General features: G+C 33.3%; 1 long non-coding RNA gene across 1 annotated transcript; it reads right to left on the bottom strand.

Moving 5' to 3' along the window:
• Positions 1–711: 711 nt before the first annotated feature.
• LOC116422315 lies at positions 712–3,755 on the bottom strand. Its single transcript, XR_004232907.1, has 3 exons — positions 3,545–3,755; positions 1,487–1,584; positions 712–793 (listed from the first exon to the last, which is right to left on the bottom strand). It is a non-coding gene; the product is annotated as an uncharacterized LOC116422315 (long non-coding RNA).
• Between the last annotated feature and the right edge of the window lie 18,249 nt (positions 3,756–22,004).

Genomic DNA, 22,004 nt, shown 5'->3' with positions numbered 1-22,004 from the left:
CACTGAAAGACTGTGATCCTCATATTAACTGTATTGGAATAATCTTCTCCCTAGCTTACAAAATAGAAAACATACTGCATTTCCTTCTATTTAGTAAGGTCACTGTGGGCAACAGATATAGAATGAACATTCATCAGAATCATCATTGCACTTCTGGAAACACTTTTTGCTGAATGGTTTATAATATATATATAGTTATTTATTTTATAATTATGTACATATCATCTATTTTATTATGAAACTTTCAATTATGAAAGGAAGGGGATAGATAAGAAATGACCAGTTTATAAATACATGATCTACTAATTCCCTTTATTTAAAAAAAAAAAAACTCTTCCTCAAAAATAATTGATGTGATGAGTTTTCATAATATTGAATAGAAGTTTTAAGTAATAGTTATTTTGGAAAGAATAGTAAATACATATTAATGTCACTTGCTGAAAAAAACTCCACTCATTCACAATTGCTAGGAACCAGGGAGTGGCATTGTCTCTCTACAGAAACATTTATTTTGATGTTTTGGGATTCTCCACCTCCCCCAATTGTCAACAACCCTAATATGAAGATTATTTATTCTTTTTCATTTTCATTCTTTTTTTCTACATATTCATCTCTATATTCCACAATGTTCAGGAGTGTGTACACAAAGAGGCCCTGAAGACATCATTTTGAAATACAAATGGGAAAAGTACCCCAGAATTGGACTCTTACCATGGCATATATTCTTTTAATGTCTCTCAAAAAGATCTCTGTTGTCTCCTTCAAAATGATTTTTCTTCTCATTTCTTGTTTTCTGAATGGAAAATAAAAGCAGCGTTTGTTTTTGTTGTTTTTTAAGTGGGGAGAGTGCTCTCCTGGATATCAAGAGTCTTGGCTTTTATCCCAATTCTTCTACAGATATAACTGAGTGCACTAGGTATATCGCATACCTTTTCTATCATCATTATGATGTTGACAATTTCCTATCAGTTATTATTGTGTGCCTCCCCATTAACCTTCTATTCATTTATCACTGTCTAGATAACATTTTTTCTTGTAATCCAAAGTGTAAAAATTAATCTCTATTCTATTATTCTGAGTTTTGGTTTATTTTTTGCTCATACAAATTCAGAGATGTTTCTAGAATTTTCTTTTTTCCTTATAGAGATCCATCTCGATTGCTGCTGTTGTTGTTCTTTGTGAATGATCTAGAATGACTTCAGAAAGAAAATGCCAGAATTTCATTAACTCTTCTGGTCTTTTAGTCATCTCTAGGGTTGGGGAGTAACCAATGAACATTGCTAGAAATGCTATTTGAACATAATCTCCCTTTTTACTTATTAGCATAATACACTCCTATGTGGTATTTCCACAATAAAGGAATGAATAACAAAGGGACAAAGTTGGGGGATATACTTATTTTTTGCAAATTCACAAGGATACTGCCACAGTTATTGCCATAAACATTCCACCCTTCTGAATTCTCATTAGTATGACATGACTATACCTTTTATTCCATAAATAAAAAAATGTGGAACTTTCATCAGGGTGTTTCTTGTCCATTATATTTTCTTTTCTGTTGATATCTTCATTATCGATATTATACTTTAAGGACAAACATTTTTAGAAAAAGAAATAAAATTTATTTTAAAGAAATGAAAATTCACATATTTTAGCTGAGACTACTAACTTGAGGTTTTCTGATAAATTTTTATTCAAGCAATAAAGATTTCTGAAGGAAATTAAACTCTCTTTTCTAGCACCCCTCATAGAAAAACCTGTGAATATGCAATATGAACTATGAATCAACTTCAAAAGAGTGCAGTTGCCATCAAGAAAGAGTCAGTATTTCTTCAACAGTCAGGCTAACATTCTAAACAACATTCTAAGAAGCTCAGTGCCCTTACATCATGTCAGATTTACAAACACAGAAAGAATATCCTGCAGCATTTCTTTAATTTTAATTTCATGCTCAATGAAAACAATTTTGTAAACATAAAAGAACAAACATGATCCAAAAAAGAGATGTGAGATGAGACTCCCAAGCCTCACTCCTTTGCAAGAATGGGAAATGCAAGGTGATACAAGATGGCTCATATTTATTCAATGCATTCACTGATTTTCCCAATGATTTTCTGTTGCTATTTTTTTTTCTCTTTTATATTAGAATAAAGCATGTGGGGAACTCTGAGTGTGAGGTGGCTCACTAGGAGAAACTTGTTCTGTTAAAAAAAAAACACAAACAATCCGTAAAAATCTCTTTCAAACAATGTTATTTTCAATGGTCCAGGCAAGAAGTGATAGGAGTCTAAACAAAGGAAAGTAATCTTCCTGTGACTAAAAAGAAAGAAGTAAATGCAAAAAAGGGAAAAGTAACAATATTTGATAACAAACAAGATGGGAAGTTACAAGCAGAGATCAATGAGTTTAGGCAATGCAATCAGTCAGTCCTCTCTTCCTCCCTTCACAATCTTCCCATCAGGATAAAACACTGAAGTTTCATGGTTAAAACCCTGTGAGGAAGTGCTTGGTAAATGCAAATCTTTTGTATCCTATCCATCATGATGAGCCACTGCTGAGACTTGATAATTGTCCTATCAACAACTCATTGAGGAGACTGTGCTTTTTAGGGAATGCATGTGGGGAATGAGGAATATTAAAAAATGCATTGTAAGGTTCTCATTTCATTTTTGGTCAGATTTCCTTTTCTGTCAAAATCTCTACTTTTCCATTTGTCTCAAATAGAGAAAGGATCCCAGGAACTTTCTAAGGAATATGATGGATCCCATGACTGAGCCTCTCAGCTTGCCCTGTGAGCAGAGAAGTCAGTTAGACCTTGTACACTCTATTGAAGGGTAAGCCCTGGGCCCTAGGTTTCTAATCAGTGTGAGGGGTAATCTGGTCTACAAAAGGGAAACTAGAACAGGGCAGTCCTGCCCAAGATGGTTTCCTTTGTCCAGATTTGTCTCCTTACTCTCCTCCTCCAATGAAGAAATAGTTGGAAAGAATGGAGAATTCTAAGCCTACCTCCTCATTAAATGCCCATTATTCAGAGTTGCCTTTTGCTTGTCAGGAGAGGTCATAATGAGGCACTTTCAGAAGCAAGACACCTGGATTGAAGGGGTCTCACTTGTTGCTTATTTGCTATTCTCATCAATAAATCAATTAATCATTCCCATATTGGTCACTCAGAATTTCACTCACTGCATCATAGTCATTTGGGGATAAATGTGAATCCATACCATCATTGCTACATGACAGGAATAACATGACAACGCAAAAGGGGGAAAAAGTGGGGGAAATCTTTCTCCCTTTAGAATTCTTAGGAACAAACAAGCAGCTTTGCCTCTCTACAGAAACCTCTTTTTGTGTTTAGCAGTTCCCCTCCCCCCCGAAAAAAATAATTCCTGATAACCCCCAAGTTGGGGATATTGCTTTTGATGCCTTTTTTGACATATTCCTCACTGCATCAGACAATTTATGGGAGAAAGTGCACAAAACTGAAGCTGAATAAATCCTTGTGGAATAGAAATGGGGAAAGTACCCATGAATTGAAGTCTCTTACCATACAGCTTATTTTTTGAACTTCCTGCAAAAATAATTGGCTTTTCTCTTCCAAAAATATTTGGAATTCCCGGAGCTCTTTTGCATAATTAGTTTCTCTGGAAAACAAAAACCAAACAGGTTCTGTGTTTTCAGGATGGAGAGTACTTTTCCTGAAAGACTGGAATTAAGCCTAGTGGCTTCCATTCAATAAAATCTATATAATATTGACAATTTCTTATCAATGAATCCTTGTGAGTTCACTTTATCATTTGTTTATTCCTTACTCTCTGTACAACATTTCTCTTTTAATTCAAGCATAGGGATCTCTCACTGTATGGTTACTAAATTCATGGATGCTCTTTTTTTTGCTTCTATTTTTTGGATGTTTCTGGATTTCTTTCCTTATATGATCAATTTCAATCTTTGTTTTATTCTTGGGTGGGTCATTAGAAATTTTTCAATTTGCAAAGAAATGTCATTTTGCCTTCCTCTTCTCCTGGTTTTGGAAGTAAACTACTACTAAATTATCATTTGAGCTAAATTCCCTTTAATTCATTTGCATAATACCTTTTCCATTTAATTATATTGCTAATAAAGAATGACAGGAGACAGAGAGCAATATAGCTAATTTTTTTAACTCCTTCATGATACTGCCATGTATTGTTTTCCTAAAAGATTGCTTACCAATCAGAAAGCACTGATGTACCTGGTCATCCGAGAGCAAAAACGATTAAATGATTATAGAGTACTCTCTTCCTCAGATATGTTTTTCATTTCAGTGTGTTTTCCCATGAGTAAAAATATATTCAGAGAGAAACAAAAAGCCAAGTTTTGGATGAATATTTTGTCTTTTTTTCTGATATTTTTAATCAGAAACATATATATCTGGAAAGGAGATTAGGTCATTAGAAGACATTTTCAAAATATCCCTTTCAAACGGAACATCAACTATTTCCTTATGAAGCATGTGCGTTTATATTACATATATGTGCATAATACATTACACACATTGTGTGAGCATGATCTTTGTATTCAGTAAATTGGTCAATGATGGTACAGGTGTTATGAATCTGAGAATGGCTGGGTTATGAATCTTAATATGTCAATAAATTTATAAATACTTCCTCCCAAAATAATGGATGTCAGTAGTTTCTTAGCGATTTTGATGTTTCAAATTTTTAGAGCTAAGAAGAATGATATGTTTTAAGTAAAAGTTATTTTAAGAGCAATACTGTTACCTTCTGATTCTATACACACACATACTATGCTACTTGAAAATTAGCACATTATTGAATACTCAATTGTATTGAAATATTGAATACAATATTAGAAAATACACAATTGAAAGAATCATTGCCTGATTTAAAAGTTTGAAAAACAGGGTGACTCTGCCAAAAGAAGCATACTAAGTTGAGGACATTGTATTTATGCTTTTCTTGCATTCTCCTCATTGCACTCCATAATTTTCCAGGATACTGCAGATGAACGGCTTCTGAATAAATCTTTAAGGGAACTATAATGGGAAAATACTCATGAATTCAATTCTCTCACATGGCCTTATCTCTTTTACTTCATTATAGAACTTCTGTGCTCTGTAATGACAAGCTATTCTTAATACCATTTTTTATTTTATTAATTCAGTGACTCTAGAAAATAAAAAAAAAAATTATTCTTTTTAAGCAGAGGCATGCTGATTTGAATATCAAGAATAAGGTTTTTATCCCAATTTTTGCACTGATATAGTTAGATAGACCTGTGTTGTTTGATTCTATTCATTAAAATTCTACATAATATTAACATATTATTCTCTTGTGTGTCCATCTAATGTTTTACACATTTGTCATTTCTATAGAACATTATTTCTTAATTCAAAGCATCTTTTTTCCCTTGTGTATGGCTAGTAAAACATGCACTTTTTTATTCTGCTCAGTTGCATTGTGCTCACAAAGAAGTAATCACAAAAGTTTTTCAGAATTTTCCTTTTCCATACTTATCAATTTTAGTTCCTGAAATTATGCTTTAATATTGATTATCTAAAATTTCTTGAGACTAGCATCAGCCATCCAGAATTTTAGAGTTTCAGTTTTAAAGAAAAAATGGCTACATTAGCTGAAAACCACACCTCTCTTTGTGTTTGTATAACACATACTCCTTTTGGTGAAAGGGAAAGGTTAGGATACATGCTTATTATTTTAATTTTAGGACTTGGCCCATCGTTTTGATGGGTTCACCATTCTTAAACCTAACAAAAAGTACATGAATTTACCTAGCTTTGAAGATGGGTGTCAGACTACAATATCATAACTAATTAGTTTTTTATTTTCATTTCCTTTTTTCCATATCAATGGTGCACCAAATTAGCTTCAGTATGTTTCTGTGCAAAAACAATGAAATAAGCAATACATCAATACAGCAAAGAAGATCAAAACCACATTTGGGAAAATCTATTATAAAGCGCTGAGCCCTATTCTGAAACTTATATTCCTAAAATGAATTTCTTTTGATCAAAATAATTTGTCCAGAAGTAACATCTTTCCTCAACAAGAAAGATGTTACTTCTTCTACAAAAATATATGAAAGTGAAGGAACTGACTCTCTCAGCAAATTTAGTCCCAGGTGAACGAATCATCATTTCAGCGTTCTTCAGTCTCCCACTTTGTAAGGCTAAACATTTCTAAGATAGATGCTCTGGAACCCAATTGGCCAACATACAAAACACAAAAATCCTACGGAATGTATCTTCAGAATTCTCCTTTAATCTCTTCAGCTCAATGCAAACAATTTTGTATCTTTAGAGTAAGCACTTATTGAGGAGACACACAGGAAGAATTGACACTATTGGTAAGAAAAACAATATTGCTTACATTTCATGTTTTGTTGAGTGTTACTTTTTACCTTATTTTCTTTTTCTTCTTCTCAATTATTGTTTAAAAATAGCACCTTGTAAAAGTGTGTGTATTCACATCATCTCTTAGAGAGAGAGAGATATGAGGGACACTAAAGAGACTGTATGATGATTTTTGGCAAAACAGCTTTTAGTGATTTTTCTTTTGTCTAAAATTAGTGAATTCAGTAGTCTAGGCAAGAAGTCTAAGCATCCTGAAGTAGTTTAAATAGTATCGCCTTGGGTAGAGAGAAAGGAACAAATGTCAGAGATACAGAGGTAGAAGTGAGAAGATCTGAAAACCTACGTCGAAGATATAAATCTGTGAGGAGGTCATGGATCAGAAATCATTCTGAATGTAAGAGCTGGGCAAAGGAGTTTTCTTAATGGGAAACTTCAGGCTAAATTAGGTGGAATACTCAAATTAGGGAGAAGTCATTTTGGATGTGTTGGGGATGAGTGGATGATGATTGACTGTGAAACTCATGAGAAATGCTCTACTTAGATAGTAATGATTTGGAAGTTTTCTTTCAGGACAGAATTATTCACACTGAGCGCTGATGAAGTCAGCAATCAAGAAAGACATTACTGGGACAGAAAGCTGGAAGACACCAATCCTATAGAGCGGAGATGGACCATAATCCCATGAAGAGAAATGAGAAGTGTACAACTGGGTAGACCAGGAAGTGATCAGTGGCATAAAAGGTAGGGGGCAGAAATGGGTACCTGGAAAGGAATTCCAGCTGTGTCCAAAGTGGTAGAGTGGTACGGAGCTATAAAAATTGTGGGTGGGTAAAGCCCTAAGATTAAGTATTTTCAATGGAAAAAACAGGAAAGTAAAAAATAAACAAACAAAACAACAACAACAACAACAAAAACAGACCAAGAAGCCTCAGGTATCTATAGATACAGGACAAGAACAAATCCCAAGAAAGTTTGATAGCATGGAAAGAGGCCAGGTGGAATGAAGTCTTTGTACGGCAGGGTGAACACGCTCAGGAGACTCTGAGTTTAGTGAATAAGAATAACTTTACTCAGACCAGTGTTTTTAAAGATCACTAAAATTTAGAGTAAGGGTAGAATGAATTGGAGTGGAGGGCCTTGAAGAATGGAGAGACTCTTCACGTCATCTGGGGATGAGGGAGAAGCTTTTATCCACTGAAAAGTATACGGTCGAATGAGGGATAGAAAGGAAATGTTATGAAATTAGAAACAATAGAAACGACAAGAAAATATTGTTATATATTAAATAAGAATAAATAAAATTCACTGAAGCCGAAGATATGGAGGGAAGAAATTAAGAAGAAAACTTAAGTTTTGAGGACACACTCCATTATTGGCATCTCTGTGCAAGAGGTGGGTATCCTGAAACTCACATGGACTGAAAAATAAAAAAAAAAGGAAACAAATAGGAAGCTTCAGAGATGGGAGCTCAGTCATGAAAATTTGAGAAAAGAGGAAAACCTCTACGTCTAGAATAAGATGAACATGCTATCAACATTGCTGAGATCAAGCAAGAGAAGAACTGGAAAACCTTTAGGTTTTAGAGACAGAAGAATTATTCATTTGAGACAAACGTTGATATAAATCAATTTGAAATACAGAGCAGCGTAGGAAGATTATGAACTCCTGCAGACTGAGGTAAGATATATATAACTAAAATTACAGTAAATGAACAAAAAGCACTCCAAGTTTGGCATTCTCTTTTACTGGGTGAAATCTAGCCTTAGCCTAGAAACAGGAAAACAAATCTGGATCCCTCCATTGAGTAGAGGACATATGCTACAGACTGAAATGCTGCATACATAACTTGTCAGATGCAAATCTAATATTGGCAGAGTTGTACTGAACTGTTGTCATGAAGCATGAGGCAGGTATACTTGTGTAGCTATGTATATGTATATAATAACTTGTATGCATGCATGCTTTCATTGCAGAGAACTTATTCAGTGGTCCCAAAGAGATTTATTGTGAATCTGAGGTGCATATTATCAATAAACACTACATATTCCACAATGCAATTAATACCTTCTATACCATATTTATATATTTCAAATCTTGACACTAGAGCAGAGGTTTGTAATAATGGAGAATATATACTGTTATGGCCTAATTGAAAGAATACTATTTACAAAGGTTTTGAAAAAAATTTTGCAATTCAAATTCATAGGAATAGGATTTATCGTCTTGCTGCAAAACATCTGCAAAAAAAATGTTGGAGGCATTGCTTTTATTTCCTTTCTTTTTGTTCCTCAAACCATCATAAACATTTCAAGAATACACAAAAAAAGACTGATAATCCTTGTAAATTGAAATGGGAAAAGTATGCATGAATTGGATTTTTCTTACCACAACACACATCTCTTTAAGCCATTCCAGAAATTTCTCTGTTTTCTCTTGAAATTGCTATTTTGGTCAGTTTCCTAACTTTTGAATACAGATTCCTGAATAACAAAACCAGAACAATGAGTATTTTAAATTCTCTAAATACTGACTTGGATATCAAGAGTCTAGGCTTTTGACTGACTTTCGGCCTGGCGAACTAGTCAATCAGGTATTCTAGATTCCATTCATTGACATCTCATAATATTACCCCAACTCCATACCATTCACTTGGCCTTATTGTTCACTGAACATTTGTCCATTCATCACTGTATCTTTTAATTCTAAATATAAATATTCCATTGTGGGTGGTTCCCCAAATAATGGATACTCTTTTATTCTAGTTTGATCTTTTGTGCTCATAAATAATTCACAAAATTCTTTCCAGCCTGTTTCCTTTTCTCATACGGACTGTTTTAAATCAACTCAAGAGCTTTGGAATGACAAAAGAATTATCACTACAAATGTTATCTGAATATAATCTGTTTCCACAGACATTCAGTTTGGTATATTCCCAGTAAAGGACTGAACACAATATAGGGACTGTATGTTGTAATTTTTATAACTTCACCAGGATATTTTCCCTTTTTGTCTCCTAAAGAAATTCTACCATTGTGAAATTCCACTAGTAGGACGTGTGTACCCAGGGTACCATAGAGGGCCAGAAGAAAGAACTTTGATTGATGTTTCATTTTCTTTATTTGTCATTTTTTTCCTCAAAGTTTGCCTCTTCTGGAGTAAATTTTATTTCCTGAAAGGGGAAAAAGATTTTTAGAAAGAACAAAATAAAATACATATTTTAAAAAGCAATGCCAAAATTATGACTTCAGTTACTATAAACTTATATCCTAGTAGTATTTTTCAGAGCAAGGAAAGATTTCTATGTGGGTAATCATTTCTATTAAGCTCCTCTCCTCAGAAACATGCAACATGAGGGGCATCTATGGTACAGTGGATAGACTACTAATAAATTTAAATCTAGTTTACACTCCAACACTTACTAATTGGATGATTTTGTACCGATCGCCTAAACTGCCTTAATAAAAATAAAATAAAAATAAAATAAAAATACAATATGGATTTTAGATAACTTCTAAAATTCAGTCAAATAAAGGAGGCGGCATTAGGTCTTAACTTTTTGATTACCAAACTTTATAGAGGTAAACCTTTTATGAAACCATTGGAGAATGTGTTCCAAACTACATTTGTCCAGTGGTACAAAGGAAAGAAGCATAGAAGAATCCTGCCCACTCATCTGCTGGAATTTTGCTGAGTCCCTACAATTCATCACAAAATCTGGACTTTCAAAAGGATGCAAGAAGAGACTGCTGGTCTTTCTTTGAAAGGTGCAAAGATACAAAGAAAGTTCAAGGTGCCTCCTATTTTTTCTTTTCAAGAGCAGTCTGATTTGTTTGAGTGTCAGGAAGAAAAGATTGTCTAAGTCTGGTTGAACTGCAATCCTTCTGACTCCAGGGCCCAATACTCTAGCCACCATTGCCATCTAACTTCCCAAATACTAATTATTTACAAAATTTTTCAATGCATTAGCTAGTTTGCTAGTTGAGCTTCTATTTTTCTCTCACTGTTGCTGTAAATTATAGTTTCTTAGCTGATGTATATAGAGATCTCAGAGGTAGGATACTAGTCCTAACTGTGGTAGATTAAAAAAAATAAAACTAAATGAATACAATTTTAATTTCTTTAAAAGCCATACTTAATTTAGAGGCTGGGCAAAGTAATGGTGTGCGCCACACAACACACAATCCATGTGTAAGCTGTTTTGCTATGAACAGAAAGGAATAAATGCCAGAGATGTTACAGAAGATAAAGTATCCATATTCTATCATCATATAATTGTCCAAGACAAATCTAGAGTTATTGAGCATAATTACAATACTTTTCACAGAATTCAAATTAGATCTATACAAATGGAAAAATAGCAATTGCTTATGGAGGGACCCAGCTAATATAATAAAAATGACCACTCCCCCTTAAGTAATCTAATGATTCAATATCATATAAATCATACTACTAAAAATTACTTTTTAAAGGCAGAAAAAATAACAAAATTCAACTGAATTCAACAAAGGGTCAAGAATAAGAAGGGATTTTTATTTTAGGGTTTCTTTCAGAAGGTGTTCGATGAATTCTTTCAATGCCTATTTTACCTTCTGATTCTATTACATCTGGGACCAACAGGATGATTTCAGAAAGGCCTGGAGAGACTTACACGAACTGATGCTGAGTGAGAATAGGCAGGACCAGGAGATCATTATATACTTCAACAACAATACTAGATGATGACCAGTTCTGATGGATCAGGCCATCTCAGCAACGAGATCAACCAAATCATTTCTAATGGAGCAGTAATAGACTGAACTAGCTATACCCAGAAAAAGAACTCTGGGAGATGACTAAAAACTAATACATTGAATTCCCAATCCTATAGTTATGCACACCTGCATTTTTGATTTCCTTCACCAATGGTGTACAATTCAGGTCTGATTCTTTTGTACAGCAAAGAATAATGTTTTGGTCATGTATACTTATTGTGTATCTAAGTTATATTTAATGGCCCCAACATCTACTGGTCATCCTGCTGTTTAGGGAGGGTGGGGGTAGAGGTGAAAAATTGGAACAAGAGGTTTGGCAATTGTTAGTATTTATGAAATTTACCCATATATATATCCTGTAAATAAAAGGCTATTAAATAAAAAAAGAAGAAGGAATTAATGGGAAAAAATATAATGAAACCTGCCTAGCCATACAGATTAAAACCATATTATGAAGCAATGGTCATCAAAACGATTGGTATCGGTTGAGTGTAATAGGTGAGGTCTACAAGACACAATAATCAATGAACATAGTAATCTAGTATTTGAGAAAAAACAAGAGGATTCCAAGCTCAACCTGATAAGAACTCACTATCTGATAAAGATTGCTGGGAAATTGAAAAATAGCATAGTCGAATGTGGCACTGACCAGCATCTAACAACCAATATCAGAATAAAGGTCAAAAATGGGTTCGTGATTTGGACAAGGATGTTACCTATAAGAAATTAGGAGAACAAGGAGTGAATTTAACCACCTCTCAGCTCTTTGGTGAGGGAAAGAATTTATAACCAAAGAAGAACTAGACAACATTTTGACATGCAAAATGGATAATTTTGATGACATAAAATTAAAAAGTTTTTGCACAAATGCAACCAAAGCAATCAAAATTAGAAGAGAAGCAGGAAGCGGGTAGAAACAATTTATGGCAGTAATTCTGAAAAAAAGAGTCAAATTTATAGAATGCAAGTCTTTCCTTAATTGATAAATGGTCAAAACATAAACAGAAAATTTTCAAACAAAAATTAAACCATCAGTAGTCCATTGGACTTATTCCATTCACTCTTTACAGAAATGCAAGAAAAACTCTTTCTAAAATGCTCCTTCACATTTCAGATTGGCTATGATGACTGGAAAAGATAATATTTGAGTGGATGTGGGAAAACACAGGGACACTAATATGTTAGTGAGTTGTGTATTGAGCTAGACATTCTGCAGAGCAATTTGAAACTCTACTCAAACATGACAACAGGGCAGTGAAGGCAGAATCAAAAGACATTGTACATAATAACAGCAAGATTATGCTTGATCATCTATGATAAGCTTGTCCTCTCAGTAATTCAACTGATATAAGACAATTTCCATGAACTTAGAATGGAAAATGTCATCTATATCAGAGAAGGTTAACTATGGACACTAAATGCAAATCTCCAGCATACTATTTTCAACTTTGTTTTTTATTATTTGATTTTTCATTTTAATTGTTTTTTCTTTTTGTCATTCGATTTCTCTATCACAACATAGAAATATGGAAATAAATTCAAAAATGAAAATATATCAGATTGATTTCTCTCTTCAGGAAGGGGAGGATTAAAAGGATAAAGGGAAGGAAAACTTTGAACTCAAATTCCTAAAAATGGAATGTTGAAAACCATCTTTCTGTCATTATGGCCATGAAATGAGCTCCAGTTTCCTCTATTATTTAATGTGTAATTTGTACATCCCTGTATTTCTAGAAAATTTCAGAATTACTACACAAAATCAGTCATGAAAAAATCCTTGTAATTCAAATAGGAAATATATAGATTGGACTTTCTCACCATGAAACACATTTCTTTTTCTGGTTCAGAAAGAAAGATGTACATTTGTCTTCAAAGGCGATCTTTTAATAGGAGTTTTTGTTGTTCAAATTCATTTTCTCTGAAAAATAAAAAGCTTAGCATTGTTATAGTTTAAATGGGAAAATTCACATCAGAGGGCTCAGCTTCTATCCAGTTTTCCCATAGATAACGAATGACTTTGTTCCATTGGATTTCATTCTTAGACATCCACTATAATAATTGACATGTTGTGGTCATTTGCTTGTGTCTCAACTTTAACATTCTTTTTAATCATCTGAAATCCTTATAATACTTCACTTTTAACTCTGAACATGAAGTTTTCTCTTATAGTCGTAATAAATCAATGCATACCCTCTAATTTCTTTTTTTTGTGTGTTCGCCAAAATAGGTTCTACAATTAATTATTTACTTCATCATACTCTTCAATTTCGAAGTACTAATATTTTGGGTTTGATAATCTACTAATTTCTTCACATAATCTTTCCAACTTGTCAGGCATTTCGGCATCTTCAGGTTTCAAAGTAAAAAAATAATAAATATTAAATTGTTGTTGATCATAAGTTGATGTTTTTTACCATAGCCTAATATACCCTCGAGCAGGTAGAGTGAGAATAAAGAGATGGCAGGTATTAGGTGGGGGAAGGTGGTTATACTTCTATTATTTTAACTTGTCTGCGTTCTGTGAAATCCCACTAATAGTACATGAATATACCTTGAGTTTAAGAGAGATGTTAAAGAGAAAGTATCATACACGATAATTTTCTTTTCTTTTTTTTTTATTTTTATTTAATAGCCTTTTATTTACAGGATATATACATGGGTAACTTTGGCATATGATTACCAAACCTCCTTGTTCCAATTTTTCACTCTTACACCCCCCACCTCCCTAGATGGCAGGATGATAGTAGATGTTAAATATATTAAAATCTCGATTGATTTTCACAATAAGTATACATGACCAAAACGTTATTTCCTTGTACAAAAGAATCAGACTCTAGTATACAATTAGCTTGTGAAGGAAATCAAAAATGCAGGTGTGTGTGCATAATGTAGGGATTAGAATTCAATGTAATGGTTTTAGTCATCTCCCAAGTTCTTTTTCTAGGCATAATGATTCAGTTCATTACACTCCATTAGAAATAATTTAGTTGATCTTGTTGCTGAGGAAGGCACGATCCATCAGGGGCTGGTCATCATCAATATTGTTGTTGAGTATATAATGATCTCCTGGTCCTGCTCTAATTTGACTCCAATGTTCATCCATGTCTCTCAGGCCTTTTCTGGAAATTATCCTGTGGATTCATTTCTTACAGAACAGTAATATTCCATAATTTTCCTTTACAATTTATTATTAATTCCTTCAATTAAGCATCCATTCAGTTTCCAGTTTTAATAACCACTACAAGGGCTGCCACAAACATTTCGATGCACATACAGGTCCCTTTCCATACTATAATCTCTTTAGGATATAATCCCAGGTAAATATTTCTGGATCAAAGGGTATGCTGGTTTGATATTTTTTTGAACAGTTCCAAACTACTCTCCCAAAATGGTTGGATTCGTTCACAAAACTCACCAACAATAGAAATCAAAAGTGTCCCAGTTTTCGCATCCCCTCCATAATCGTATTATTTTCCTGTCATCGCAGCCAAATCAGGTGTGTAGTATACTCTAGAGTTGTCTTAATTTTTATTCTCTGATTAAATAATGACTTGGGCATCACTGTATTCAAATAGTTTCAATTTCTTCATCAAAATTGTCTGTTCATATCCTTTGACCATTTTTCAATTGGAGAATGACGATTTTTATAAATTGAAGTTAATTCTCTATATAATATTTTGGAAATGGGCCTTTATCAGAACCTTTGACTGTAAAAATATTTTCCCAATTTATTGCTTCCCTTCTAATCTTGTCTGCATTAGTTTTGTTTGTACAAAAACTTTGGTTGAGTATAATCAAATTTATTTTGTGATCAGTAATAAGTCTCTAGTTTCTACTTTAAGTCGCAAAGACCTTCCCTTCCACAGAATAGAATGAGCACCATCTGTAACCTCTAATTTATTAATAATTTCATTTCACTTTATGCCCTAGAATTTCTTGAAAACCCATTTTGGCCTTATCTTGGTGTACAAGCGTTAAGTATGATCAATACTAATTTCTATATATTAGTTTCCAATTTTCTGTAATTTTTATCAACAATGGTTCTTATCCCAAAGCTGGGATCTTTGGGTTTAATCGAAGACTAGGTTGCTGTATTTATTGACTGTTTTATCCATAGACTAATCTGAGTCGGCTAATCTATTCCTTGTGATATAAATGGTTTGGTAACATATATAATATAATTTTAGATCTAGTAGGCTAAGCCACCATCATTTGATTTTTTTCATTTAATTCCTTAAATTCTGAATATTTTGTTTTCCTATGAACTTTGTTGTTAGCTTTCATTAAAATAGGTTTTGGGAGTCTGATGGGTAGCGCTAAATAAATAGATTAGTTTAGGTAATATTGTCATGCTTTTATTATATTTGCTCGCCCTATCCAGGCAAACTAATATTTACACCGATTATTGGATTTAGATCGGACTTAATTTGTGTGAAAAGTGGTCTGTGTTTTTGCTCTTGGTTGCAATTTTTACTTGGCGATAGATTCCTAAATATTTTATATTATCGGTAAATTTACTTCATTGATTTCTGCAACTCTGACTGTTGGTTTTATTAGTGGTATATAAGAATGCTGATGACTTGTGGGTTTATTTATATTAACTTAACTTTGCTAAAGTTGGATTCTTCCTAATAACTTTTAGCAGAATCTCTAGGACGTTCTCTAAGTATACATCTATGTCATCAATAAAGGTGATTTGGTTTCCTCATTGCCTATTCTGTTCCTTTAATCTCTTTTCCTCAGCTCTTTATTGCTAAATAGCGTTTCAATATTATTAAATAGTAACGGTGATGGTAAGGCATTTGTTTCGCTCAGATTATTGGAATGGTTGCAATTTGTCTCCATTACATATGATGCTTACTGATGGTTTTAAATAGATGTAGATTATTTTAAGGAAAAGTCCATTTGTTCTCATACTCTCAAATTGTTTTCAATGAGATGATCTTGGATTTTATCAAATGCTTTTCTGCATCTATTAGGATGATCATATGGTTTTGTTTGATTTATTGCCCATGGCCAATTATATTGATAGTTTTCCTAATATTAGACCAATACCATTTCTGTTATTAAATCCTTGATCACTTAATTATTTATCTTGGAGATGATTTTCTATAATCTTCTAATATATTGGTTTGGAGTTGATCTTGTTTTCTTTCTCTGTTTCCATCTGTCAGTGGATCTTCATTTCCCTATTTGTCAAATAATTTATATAGCATTAGAGATGATGTTTAACAAATGTTTGGTAAAATTCATGTAAATCCATCTGGTCACGAGTTTTTCTTAGGAGTTGTTTAGTGCCTGTTCCTTTCTTTTCTGAGTGGGACTATTGTTGCCCCACTCCTCCATTAGTCTAGGAGTCTGTTTTTGGGTGATGTGCCTGTGGGTTATGTGACATTGACTTGGGATGGGCAAAATAATATTGTTTCTCTAATTTCTCTTTCATTTGATTCTCCTTTTCATTTTTTAAAGTTCTAGTTTCATTCCTCCTCCTTTTTCTAATCAGGTTTGCAAGGGCTTGTATTTTGTTAGGCACTGTGGACCCAAGCTCTGGTTTATTAGTTGGTTCAATGGTTTTTTTGCTTATTATTTTAGTCTTTTTAATTTTAGTTTCCAATTTTAGTATTTGGTTAGGGGTTTTTAGTCTTTTTTTTTGGTTTTAGTTGCAGGCTTCAGTTGTTAATCTTTTCTCTCTCTTTTTATTCAGTGGCCTCTAAGGATATAAAATTTCCTCTTATTTCGCTTTGGCTATCCACGTTTTGTCATAAATTAACTCTCATCATTACATGGTGACTATCTTGAGTGAAATTATTAATTGTATCTATAATTTTATATAATCATTTTAAGATGAGGATTGTTTAGTTTCCAATTACTTTTTGGTCTATTTCCACCCCTAATTTTTTGTTAGATGTAGTTTTATATTTACATCATGATCTGAAAGAAGCATTACTATTTCCTTTCTTTGCATTTAATTCAAGATACATAATATAATATGTGGTCAGTTTTGAATAGTGCAGGTTCCGCAGACTGCTGAGGAAAATTATATTCCTTCTCTCATTCAATTTCTCAAAAGATCCAACATACCTAATTTTTTCTATTCTATTTACTTCTTTAATTTCTTTCTTATTTGTTTTTGTGGTTTGATTTGTCTAATTCTGAGGAATTGCAAGGTTGGATCTCTATTACAGGTTTTGTTGTCTATTCCTTCTTGCAACTCTCTTAACTTCTCCTTTAGGAGTTGAGTGCTTAACATCTACACTTGATTGCATATATTTTAATATTGATATTGCTTCGTTGTTTATGCTACCCTTTATAGTGGATGTAGTTACCTTCCTTATCTCTTTTAATTAGATCAATTTTTACTTTTGTTGATCTGGGGATGGATAACACCCTCTTTTGACTTCACCTGAAGCACCAATAGAGTTTTGCTCCATGCTTACCTTCCACTCTATATGCCTCCCTGCTTTAAATGTGTTTCTTGTAAACAATATATTTAACAGGGTTCTGTACCAGTCCAGTACTATCTGCCTCCTCTTTACAGAGTTCATCCCGATCCACATTACAATTAAATTACTAAATCTCTGTTCCTGCCATCCTAATAACCTAGATTGTGCTTTACTTATTCTTGCCTCTCCCCCAACCTCTTCCCAAACTTATATGCCCTTTTGTATCCACGATACTTATCCTCTTTATAATCCCTCCCTCTCCCACTTTGAGTCTTTCCCCTTCCTTCCCTTATTACTCTTTTCTTTTCCTTTTCCCTCCCATTTTAATGAGGCGAGAAAATTTTCTCTAAAACAAATGTCCCAATTATTTTTCTTGAGCCAACCTCAGAAGAGTAAGATTCACAGTATTCTCCCCTCTCTAAATTCCTCAGATATGATAAGTTTCTTAGCTATCTTTGTGCAGGATGTGGTTTCCTCTTTTTTTTTTTTTTTGTCCCTCCCTTCCACCTTATTCTGTATTCACTTTTCCATATCACTTCCCACTTTTTATGTTATATCAGTACAATCAAATTATACATGTATTCTTTTTGTATATCTAGCAAATACAATTCTCAAGAGTTATTTTTACCTTTTTCTGCATCTCTTGAGTTCTATTCTTCTGGAGATCAAATTTTTTGTTTTAGTTCTGGTTTTTCTTCGAAACAAATGGAATTCATTTGTTTCATTAAATGTCCATCTTCTTCCCACAGAAGAAAATGCTCCAACTTAGCTGGGTAGTTTATTCTTAGCTGCATCTCAAGTTCTGTGCCTTTCCGGAATATCATATTCCAGGCCCCTTCTTTCCCTTTAATTAGAGGCATCAGATCTTGGAAGTGATCTTATTGCCTCAGTTTTTTAAATTGTTTTATTTTGGCTGCTTGTAAAATTTTTTCCTTAATCTGATAGTTCTGAAATTTTGCCACAATGTTCCTTGGGGTTTTATTTTAGGGTTTCTTTCAATGCCTATTTTACCTTCTGATTCCTATTACATCTGGCTGATTCTCTTTGATGATTTTCTTGGAAAATAGTATCTAGGCTCTTTTTCATCATGGTTTTCAGAAGTCAATAATCCTCAGATTATATCCTAGATCTATTTTCCAAGTCTGTATGGTTTTTTGAAGTAGATAATTCATGGTTTTTCAGTTTGTCATTTTTGTTTTTTTCCTTGACTGATTCTTGCTGTCTCAATGGATATTAGTTTCTATTTGTTCATTTCATTTTGAATTATTTTCTTCATTAGCTTTTTACTTCTTTCTGTATATGTCCAATTGGTTTTTGAATGTATTGTTTTGGTCTGTGGAGATTTTTCCATTTCACTAATTTTTTTTTTTTTAGTGAATTCTTTTCTTTTCAATTCTAGATCCTACTTTCTTGCGAGTTCTTTGTCTTTTCAATTCTCGTCCTACTTTCCTAGTAGATTCTTTTATTTTTCCAATTCGTATTTCCAGGAAGTTGTTGCTCTCTTGTAAGGCTTCTCTTCGCTTTCCCCATTTATCTTCTAACTCTCTTTTGAGACTTTTAATGAGTCTCTTCTGACTGACATTATGTAAGGAGGGACAGTCTGATGCATTTTGCTGTTTGAGGTCTCTTCAGGTTTGCTGACCTGCTCTTTTTCTGCATAAAGGCTGTCGATCATTCTTTTCATCTTTTTATTCATGTTTTTAAAGCCTTTAGGAGTAGGTCTCTAGGCAGGGGTTACCATCTTCCTCTGCTGTGAGGGAAGATGTAAACCGATTTCAGCTCTGAGGTATGGGAGTGCTCTGGTGGGGGTTTTCCTTCCCCCAACAGGAAATGGATTCAGCTGGCCGAGCTATCAAACTTCTTAGTAGGGCTGAGTGGGTTGCGGGTTGCCCTCGGCTAGAACTAAGGGGTGAAAGTGTATATGCTGCTACCCCAGGCCCAAAGACACCTGGATTGAGAAGAGGTCTCACTTGTTGCTATTGCTATTCTCATCAATAAATCAATTAATCATTCCCATATTGGTCCTCAAATTTCTCACTGCATCATAGTAGTCATTTGGGGATAAATGTGAATCCGCCTCATCATTGCTACATATCCAGGAATAACATGACAACACCAAAAGGGGGAAAAGTGAAATCTTTCTCACCCAAATTCTTAGGAACAAACAAGCAGCTTTGCCTCTCAAAACCTCTTTTTGTGTTTAGCGGTTCCCTCCCCGAAAAAAATAATTCCTGATAACCCCCAAGTTGGGGATATTGCTTGATGCCTTTTTGACATATTCCTCACTGCATCAGACAATTTATGGGAGAAAGGTGCACAAAACTGAAGCTGAATAAATCCTTGTGGAATGAAATGGAAAGTACCCATGAATTGAAGTCTTACCATACAGCTTATTTTTGAACTTCCCACTGCAAATATAATTGGCTTTTCTCTTTGAAATATTTGGAATTCCCGGAGCTCTTTTTACATAATTAGTTTCTCTGGAAAACAAAAACCAAACAGTTTCTGTGTTTTCAGGATAAATCTTTTCCTGGAGCTAGAATTAAGCCTAGTGGCTTCCATTCAATAAAATCTATATAATATTGACAATTTCTTATCAATGAATCCTTGTGGATTCACTTTATCATTTATTTATTCCTTACTCTCTGTACAACATTTCTCTTTTAATTCAAGCATGGGGATCTCTCACTGTATGGTTACTAAATTCATGGATGCTCTTTTATTTGCTTCTATTTTTTGGATGTTTCTGGATTTCTTTCCTTATATGATCAATTTCAATCTTTGTTTTATTCTTGGGTGGGTCATTAGAAATTTTTCAATTTGCAAAGAAATGTCATTTTGCCTTCCTCTTCTCCTGGTTTTGGAAGTAAACTACTACTAAATTATCATTTGAGCTAAATTCCCTTTAATTCATTTGCATAATACCTTTTCCATTTAATTATATTGCTAATAAAGAATGACAGGAGACAGAGAGCAATATAGCTAATTTTTTTAACTCCTTCATGATACTGCCATGTATTGTTTTCCTAAAAGATTGCTTACCAATCAGAAAGCACTGATGTACCTGGTCATCCGAGAGCAAAAACGATTAAATGATTATAGAGTACTCTCTTCCTCAGATATGTTTTTCATTTCAGTGTGTTTTCCCATGAGTAAAAATATATTCAGAGAGAAACAAAAAGCCAAGTTTTGGATGAATATTTTGTCTTTTTTTCTGATATTTTTAATCAGAAACATATATATCTGGAAAGGAGATTAGGTCATTAGAAGACATTTTCAAAATATCCCTTTCAAACGGAACATCAACTATTTCCTTATGAAGCATGTGCGTTTATATTACATATATGTGCATAATACATTACACACATTGTGTGAGCATGATCTTTGTATTCAGTAAATTGGTCAATGATGGTACAGGTGTTATGAATCTGAGAATGGCTGGGTTATGAATCTTAATATGTCAATAAATTTATAAATACTTCCTCCCAAAATAATGGATGTCAGTAGTTTCTTAGCGATTTTGATGTTTCAAATTTTTAGAGCTAAGAAGAATGATATGTTTTAAGTAAAAGTTATTTTAAGAGCAATACTGTTACCTTCTGATTCTATACACACACATACTATGCTACTTGAAAATTAGCACATTATTGAATACTCAATTGTATTGAAATATTGAATACAATATTAGAAAATACACAATTGAAAGAATCATTGCCTGATTTAAAAGTTTGAAAAACAGGGTGACTCTGCCAAAAGAAGCATACTAAGTTGAGGACATTGTATTTATGCTTTTCTTGCATTCTCCTCATTGCACTCCATAATTTTCCAGGATACTGCAGATGAACGGCTTCTGAATAAATCTTTAAGGGAACTATAATGGGAAAATACTCATGAATTCAATTCTCTCACATGGCCTTATCTCTTTTACTTCATTATAGAACTTCTGTGCTCTGTAATGACAAGCTATTCTTAATACCATTTTTTATTTTATTAATTCAGTGACTCTAGAAAATAAAGAAAAAAAAATTATTCTTTTTAAGCAGAGGCATGCTGATTTGAATATCAAAGAATAAGGTTTTTATCCCAATTTTTGCACTGATATAGTTAGATAGACCTGTGTTGTTTGATTCTATTCATTAAAATTCTACATAATATTAACATATTATTCTCTTGTGTGTCCATCTAATGTTTTACACATTTGTCATTTCTATAGAACATTATTTCTTAATTCAAAGCATCTTTTTTCCCTTGTGTATGGCTAGTAAAACATGCACTTTTTTATTCTGCTCAGTTGCATTGTGCTCACAAAGAAGTAATCACAAAAGTTTTTCAGAATTTTCCTTTTCCATACTTATCAATTTTAGTTCCTGAAATTATGCTTTAATATTGATTATCTAAAATTTCTTGAGACTAGCATCAGCCATCCAGAATTTTAGA

Source organism: Sarcophilus harrisii, chromosome 3 (assembly GCF_902635505.1).
Source record: "Sarcophilus harrisii chromosome 3, mSarHar1.11, whole genome shotgun sequence".
NCBI lineage: Eukaryota > Metazoa > Chordata > Mammalia > Dasyuromorphia > Dasyuridae > Sarcophilus > Sarcophilus harrisii.
The sequence above is the reverse complement of the archived record's forward strand: the minus strand, read 5'-3'. Positions and strand labels throughout refer to the sequence as shown.